Genomic DNA, 7,830 nt, shown 5'->3' with positions numbered 1-7,830 from the left:
CCTTAATGTCGATTCGTACCGGATAAAAACACGCTGTTGTGAGTAAAATGACCAAAATGGTTTTTGAGCACAGCATTTTCCTAAAGAAAGCACTATAGGCTCAATTAGAGACGAGAGTAAGAGCAATAGAAATTGGTGCAAGAAACTTAGCTACTCAGATTGCACTTCTCATTGTTTGGACAATTGATACGCGGAAAAGCAATCCTTTTTTACATTGATTCGATGTTTGCTGATGTTGAATTAACGAAAACGACGGGTTTCTTAAATAAGCTGTTTATCCCTCCAAAGTCAGCTACGGGGCCTAGTGGTGCGAACCTCAAAAGATTGTGGGGTCGATACCGCTCCAGAGCACGCGGCTGTGCCATGACAAGACACGTGACAAACTAATTGGGAGCAGCTAACCCGATGACTATATGTCACTTCGCTGCTTCCTGTTGTATCGCATCTTTGATCGCAGCATACTTTATGTTGTCGTATAATAGGTTGGGAAAACATGTTGGCCGCAGTAGTCTACTAACTAAAAAGCCGGGCTTTCAAACTTGTAAAATGAGTGGCACACATAGGTAAAAGGTAAAGGTCTCATACTCAGTTACTGAGCTTTGGGAAATGAGAAGATAAGGTTTTCATCACACTGAGCTTTCGACACTAACGAGAGCAATCAATCAATCATTTTATTTTTCGTCATTAACACGTCAGGGGCGAAAAATTTATTCAATTTATTTTGAATTGAAAGATACTAACTACAAAAATCGATGTAGACCTACCAGCACGTTAATAAACGGGAAAAGGTGGCATAACCTTGAAAGGTTTAAAACGTGCCTGCATGGAAAATCATGTAGTAGGCTATATGTCTGTAGTTAGCACCGCCACAAAACCAAAAAAACAAATAGCAAAAAATAAGCAGGGCGGCCACTGGCCAGTTCCTTTCTCTTAACCGCCTTTACTTCAGCAACTACGCCCACCCAATTTATTACACCCTGGATAAAGTAGTGTTTTCAACAACCAGCTTAAGTCGGGTGTCGAACCAGGATTGCATGATTGGAAAGCCAACGTCTTAGCCTATCCGCTGCGCCGTCCCTCCGCTGCGTGACACACATAGCCTAGCCTAAGCAACAAAATGTGAAATAAGTTATAACTGAACAAAAGTTGTCTCTAAAGAGCAAGACGTCATGTGAGAGGGTGAAAGGAGGATGAAAATAATAAATAAAACAACCAGAATCGATGTAGTTACACAAATTCGAAACAAAAAATCGCTTTAAATAAACATGGCATTTTCTTTTAGTTTATGTGCCCTCTGCAGTGGTTCCCAACCTTTTTAACCTTGCGGCACCCTGTCAAAGAGATAATGGGTTTGAGGCACACTGGCAAAACTGGATCAATTTATGAGGTTTCTGTATTTTAAATAACTGTATGAAATAACACAGAATGAGTTGTACAGTACCGGTATAGCTCGCGTAAATAAATGTATTTATTCAAAAGTCATTGTGAAATTTGGGCTTGACTTCTTGCACAAAGTCCCTTAATATCTGGGGGCACATTTGATAAATCCACCCGCATTTCTTCCTCGACTATAAGCAGTCGTTCTCGTTTTTTTACAGAAAATCCACTCTCACACAGGTATGACGTGGACAACTGCAGCAAAAGCGCAATAACTTTCTTTCCAACGCAAGGATATTCATTTTGAACTTTTATCCAGAACTCGCCAAATTTTTATCCAACAAAAGTTTCCTATTTTATAATGGTTCCCAAACAATCGTGCAATTTTATAAGCGTGCTGGTTCACACAATCCGATAATACATCACTGCAATTTGACTTTGTGCGCCGTAAAACGTAAAATAAAATCAGGAAACCTGGCAATAATGATGCGTTTCAAGCGTTTTTATGGAAAGAACAGCAACGAGTCAAAATCTCTTTCACCCTGTTTTTCCTGGCTGGAAAACAAAGGCTTACGGCAGATCAGAGTTAAAATAAATAAATAAATTCGGCACTAAACGGGTTAAAGTTAAAATAAAGAACGGGCCGCAGTATTGAAATATCTTAATATCTCGCGGCGTCCCAATTGCACCCCAGGGTGCCGCGGCACCCCGGTTGGGAACCACTGCTCTAGAGTCTAGAAAGACACCGGGACCATATAATCATCAAAAGCCGGCTTCAAAAATACTTTTGGGAACCCCTTCAAAGGCTATTTTACCTATTTGGTACCAATCAGCGTCAGATGTCAAAAAAACGCTATCCAACACGTCATTTAGGCCTATTCCAAATTAGATTGTCGATATGTCAATATGCATAATGGCAGTAATTGTAGCTGTATAGATGATGTCACAGAACATTAGATTCTATGTTTTTAAAAAAACGTTTGTTACGAAAGACTAAACCAACAAGTTTCATGAAAAATTTGTGTTTAAATGTCGTTCTGTTCAGCATGGTGAGCACAACGTAGCGATTTCCTTATCTCTCTTTTTTTACTAATGAACCAGATTGATTTATGCGGTATTTCCTGGATAGGCTGCTGTAATTTTCCACGCAAGCTGCTCTGGATAAACGCATGGCACAAGAAAAAAAGGGAAGCAGACACGTGGTAATATTTTGTATTTGGAGTTTGGACTGCATTTTGGTAATTCGCCTTTGGACAGAAAACATTAAAATGATTAAACAGATGTCATGCTTTGTACGTAACAATTGAAAGGTTTCTAAAATGTAATAATTTGTAAGATTGTTTGACTATGATGCAATGTTTAAATTCATTTCGTTTTACCTGCAAATTTGTGAATACGTTGTGATAAACTTTTACAGGGGTGTAATCAGGGGGCAAACTGGGTAATTGTCCTCTCCTAAATATTTTGAATAAACATGTCCTTTTTCGTTACAGCATAATTTGACAGAGTTTCTCTATGGATTTGGGCTGAAAGTAGCCTATTCTTAAGCTCTTGTTTCACGGTGCGGAAAAAATTGCACGGGGGCCTCCACCAGCTAAACCCGGCCCTGCTAAACCCAATTTATTCTTTAAATATTTCTGGGGTAGAACCCCTCCTAGACACCCCAATGGATACCTTACTTTATACAATTGTTTCCGGGCTCACAAACGTGCTCAACAATACTTATTTGCCCCTCAAACATTTTGTGCTGACTATACGCTCCTGCCTTTAAAATATACAAATTACTGTAGAATAACAGACTACGGTATGGAAGAAACTTGTAGTCAGACAATAAAATTACACAGGATTTCGCTGCCCAGAGTCACTCTTGGAGTGGCGAAGAAAATTTCAACAAAGAAGACAGATAATTTTATTTTATTTAATTAGAATATCAAACAATCACTGTGAAGAAACGAGCGTTCTTCGCGGCTATCAGCACAAGGCTGAGCACTCACTAGTAGCCTACAGCAAGCAGTTGCAATTCGCTAACCATAACAGGGCAGCTTCCACGCTAGCCATTCTTCCTACAATCGGCTGCCGAGAAACATAAAACAATCAGTATTACTAAAACAGGGATACAGGCCTTTACAACAGGCTGGCTACTGGCTACAGGCCCTACACGCTTTCACATTGGTGACCCCGCAAATCAGCAGAATGTAGGCTACAACGCAAAAGCCGAAAAATAGGTAAGTGCCCGTTTTCTCTATTTTCGTATATAGTTACTAGCCTACATCATATTATCTTGTTGTTTATCTTATAATTTTAACTGTCGTTTTCTGCTCTATCATCATTATGACCCCCAGGAAATCTCGAACTGGCAGCGAATATCGCGACCCCTTCAAGCCCAAATCTCTCCAAGCGAGAAGTGTTACTACACATTTTGGAGAGATAGGAGTAGCCTAAGTCACCACGAGTCTTTGGTTTGCTATTTTGGAACATCGGTTTACCATTTATCAGATTGATTGTCAAAGTCTGAAAACGAACAAGCTTTTATCATTTTGTCATATCCCATAACTGTAAACGTGTACAAGATTAAATTATAGCGGGAAAAGGTTACGATGAATTGAAAAATCAAACATCCACTTTAGCATTTTGAGTGACGTTGAGTCAAGTGGACATATTGCTGCAAAACTTCCTTTGAAATGCTGCATCGAAAGAATTAATCCGCGAATTCCCATGTGACATTCGATGCTGCCTATCACGCTTCGTAACATTATGGTTTGTTTTAGCTGTCAAATTGTAAACTGAAGCCTGGCACAGACGCTGCAGGATGTGGTGTCTTCGCCTTTTCACAGCAGATTAATAACCACTTAATCCTACCCCAGCTCATTCGCCATATCCTTCCTGTAATGTGTTTGGGAGTTCAAAAGTGTGTTAACCATATACGTTTTGTCACCGAGCACGTAGTATTTCCATTTATCATTGCTATTATTTACCGTTTTTCATGTCGTACCTTAAGCTACAATTGTTAATTTTCTTTATAAAGTATTTTATAACCACACATCTGTACATCTGTATATTATTTGCATCATGTATAATATAACCGCTTATTGTGATGTGATTTATCTGTTATTTTGCCGTAAAGAGGGAAGTGTGTAACATGTACCATGTTTTTAACTAACAAATTTAAATTATGAGAACATCTGCTGGCCGAAACCTATGAGAACTGCAATTTGCAAATGCACTTCAAATGCAAAAATTCAAAACCTAAATTCTGCTCTCACGGCATTTAGGTCACGCCTCCTGTTAACAAATGCCACTCTCACGGAACTTTGCTCACCACATCCGTATTTCTGAAACGACATAACTGTGTATTGTGTAACCGTTCTGCTTTTATAACTCCCATTATTAGCTATTACTGGTAAAAGGGCACTATATTATGAAATAAGCGGAGAAAGGAAAGATACAGCAGAGAGAGAACAGACCGAACGACGCTACAACAAGAAGGTAAAATTCACGATTGGAGAATGTCGCTTTTCTGACACCAGTCGCAATAAACTAAATTGGTTAGAGTTAGACAGCAAGACAGGATAAGTATTTTTCCATTTCCCGAATAAGAGCTTGTAACTTTGATTAACCAAAAATACATTTCAACCATAAATATCCTTTTGTAGCTAGAGACCCAGAGACTCAATAAGCAAAAGTCTACACTAAAAATATAGTTAGAAATTAAAAAGCCTACATTTTCATAAGGATACAATGTAGATTAAAGTCAACGAAATCTACTAAAGTAATAAGTAGCCTTCCACTAGGATAATGCAAGCGGTTGTGATTCTTTAGCTTAGTTTGGTTTGTTTGCTGTAGGCTATAACGCGCAAGGGTCACTTGCTTCTACAGTGCTTTTTTGTTGCAGAAGTTTAATAATTACTGTAATGTCTCACCATCTTGTGCATGTGGCTGAGAATCTCAGACCATTGTCCTGTATATCGACCCAAGGACAGATATGTGGACATCACAATGCTCGATGAATACACAATCCATTAGCTGCTGCGCCTGGACGAAACAATGTGATATGCGGCGGCCTCAAACGCAAGAAGAATTACTGTAAGTTAAAAAATTTGCAAAAGTTTTTTGGTATCTAAAATGAGTGAGAATGACACTGTTTTAATAGAGAGGGATGTAATGGGGATGGGAGTAGGAAGGTAGGCCGAAAGGAAGAGCCTGAATTAAACACCTGGAAGCGTATATCAAGATTAAACTTGATTCTCGTGAAGGCGAGAAGCTATTTTTACAATGTCAGAAGTGCTTACCTGCAAAGCAAATTTTAACTTACCTGCAAAGAAAATCCCGGAAAAATCGCCAAGTGGTCTGAAGCATGGTCTGAAGTCACAACAACACGAAAATGTGCATCCGTTTGCGCTACGGTAGTCTACTGACGCGCCAACAGCGTTACTTTTGCGTGTTGTTAGCGCCGCTAATAACGGCGTTAATTTTCAGCAATTCGAGCTAACGCTGACGGCATCAATTTATTTTGTTAACGTGTACAACACAGCAACACTGAGTGATGGGTATAGCCTACTTTGTAGCGTAGAAAAAATGAAAGTTTAACTTTGTTGGCAGTATAAAGAACATCAGCCTGTTTTAAATGTAAAGTTCGTTCAGAAATAAATTTTAGCTTTGTCTTCTACAAATACTACAGTAATCAATGTTCTAAAATCAATGTTTTTTGTTTAGAACAGTGAGCCAGTAAATCTTAATATTTACCAATTAAATTTCTACAATGGACTTAAAGATTACAAGTTTGATCCTGCCTTCCCTTTGCCAAAATGTCGTGAAGCAAGTAATTATGCTATTAGTAAAGGACGAATTAAAACTGCCAAGGCCAACTATCCGACTGTTAAAAGGAGAAAAGTTGCTCACAATGATTTCATTGTCACTAGCTGGAGTATTCAGAAGCTAAGGATGCCACATTTTGCTTTTCCTGTCGAGTTTTCAACAGTTTGGTGTGTTATAGTTCTATTAATATTAGTTAAACTTTATTCTATTAAACTGCAATAATGCTCTGCCGGTGTTAAATGATTTTTTGTTCTTAATGTTTCTTCTTCCTATCCACGAAGATTTCATGCGCAATATTAAATGACAATGCCTCAACCTCGAACTGGCGTTGGAAGATGTAAGATGTTGATGCGACACTGGGGATATTATTTGAGAAGCACAAGCTGTAAGTGTGGACAGGAGCAAACGATGTAACATCTACTTGAATGCCCTGACCTAAAAGCAAGATGCTCTGCACAGGATTTAGCCGAGGTCAACGATAGAGCAAGAGCTTGTGTGATGCTCTGGAGTAGTTAGTGTCGTGGCTGTTAGAGCCCTCAAGCCTTAAGTATTACACGGAAGTTACGCTTCAGGTATCACCGTAGTTACATTTCAGATAACATTAATTAAGGCAAAAAGTGTCAACGGCGTGACGTCACGACTGCGCAGAGCGAAGTCGTTCTGGCTGTTTCCTGAAGCTTAATCAAGGCTATGATATTATTTTATTAATGCGATTATACTTTTTCAAATCGTTTTTCTGACGACTGCGCATAGGGAAGTCGTTCTGGCTGTTTCCTGAAGCTTATTCAAGGTTATGATATTATTTTATTAATGCGATTATACTTTTTGAAATATTTTTTCTGCAGCAAGGACATGTCGCTATTTTTTGTTCACAAGTTCGGCAGCAACATAAATGCCCGCATGGTAGAACTTTGTAGGTGTGACGTACTTTGTGTGGTGGTTATAAAACAATCCATTTTTCATTACAATGTAAGTCATAAGTACACCTAAAGCGTACTTGAAGGTTATGAAGGTATTAACGCCACTTTAATAATTTTTCTTACTCAGCCAACATAAAAATAGCAATCTCAGAACATATTAACTAATGAAGTGTTGCTGATTTTAAACTGTAGACCTAGATTTGTTACATGTCGTGAATTTCCGAGGACATAGCCGTAGGAGAGTAAAAAATTTTGGGGGGGGCGAAAAAAATTTGCCCAAATTTTCCAAACTTTGCCCAAATTTTGCCTTTGCAAACATATTGTGAAAAACGCAATATTACTCACAACCTCTGAGATAGTGTAGTCTAAGAACTCCACAATTTCATCAACTTGGCAGTGTACAAAAACACAGGCAGCAAAACAAGGCTGAATTAACTTTAAACTAAATAAACCATCAAATTGAAATAAGTCATCAAATTCAAAAAACATTCATCAACTTGGCAGTGTACTATAAAAACACAGGCAGCAAAACAAGGCTGAATTAACTTTAAACTTAATAAACCATCAAATTGAAATAATTTTCTTGTGGCACAAAAATATGTATATATATTATATACAGGCCTAACTGGATTCAACAACAAATTAAACTGAGAATTCAACAACAACTGGACAGCAGTGGCTAAATATCCATGCCCTCAGATCATTTCAAAATCTCAAG

The sequence above is a fragment of the Aplidium turbinatum genome, chromosome 1 (assembly GCF_918807975.1).
Source record: "Aplidium turbinatum chromosome 1, kaAplTurb1.1, whole genome shotgun sequence".
NCBI classification, from domain to species: Eukaryota; Metazoa; Chordata; class Ascidiacea; order Aplousobranchia; family Polyclinidae; genus Aplidium; species Aplidium turbinatum.
The sequence above is the reverse complement of the archived record's forward strand: the minus strand, read 5'-3'. Positions refer to the sequence as shown.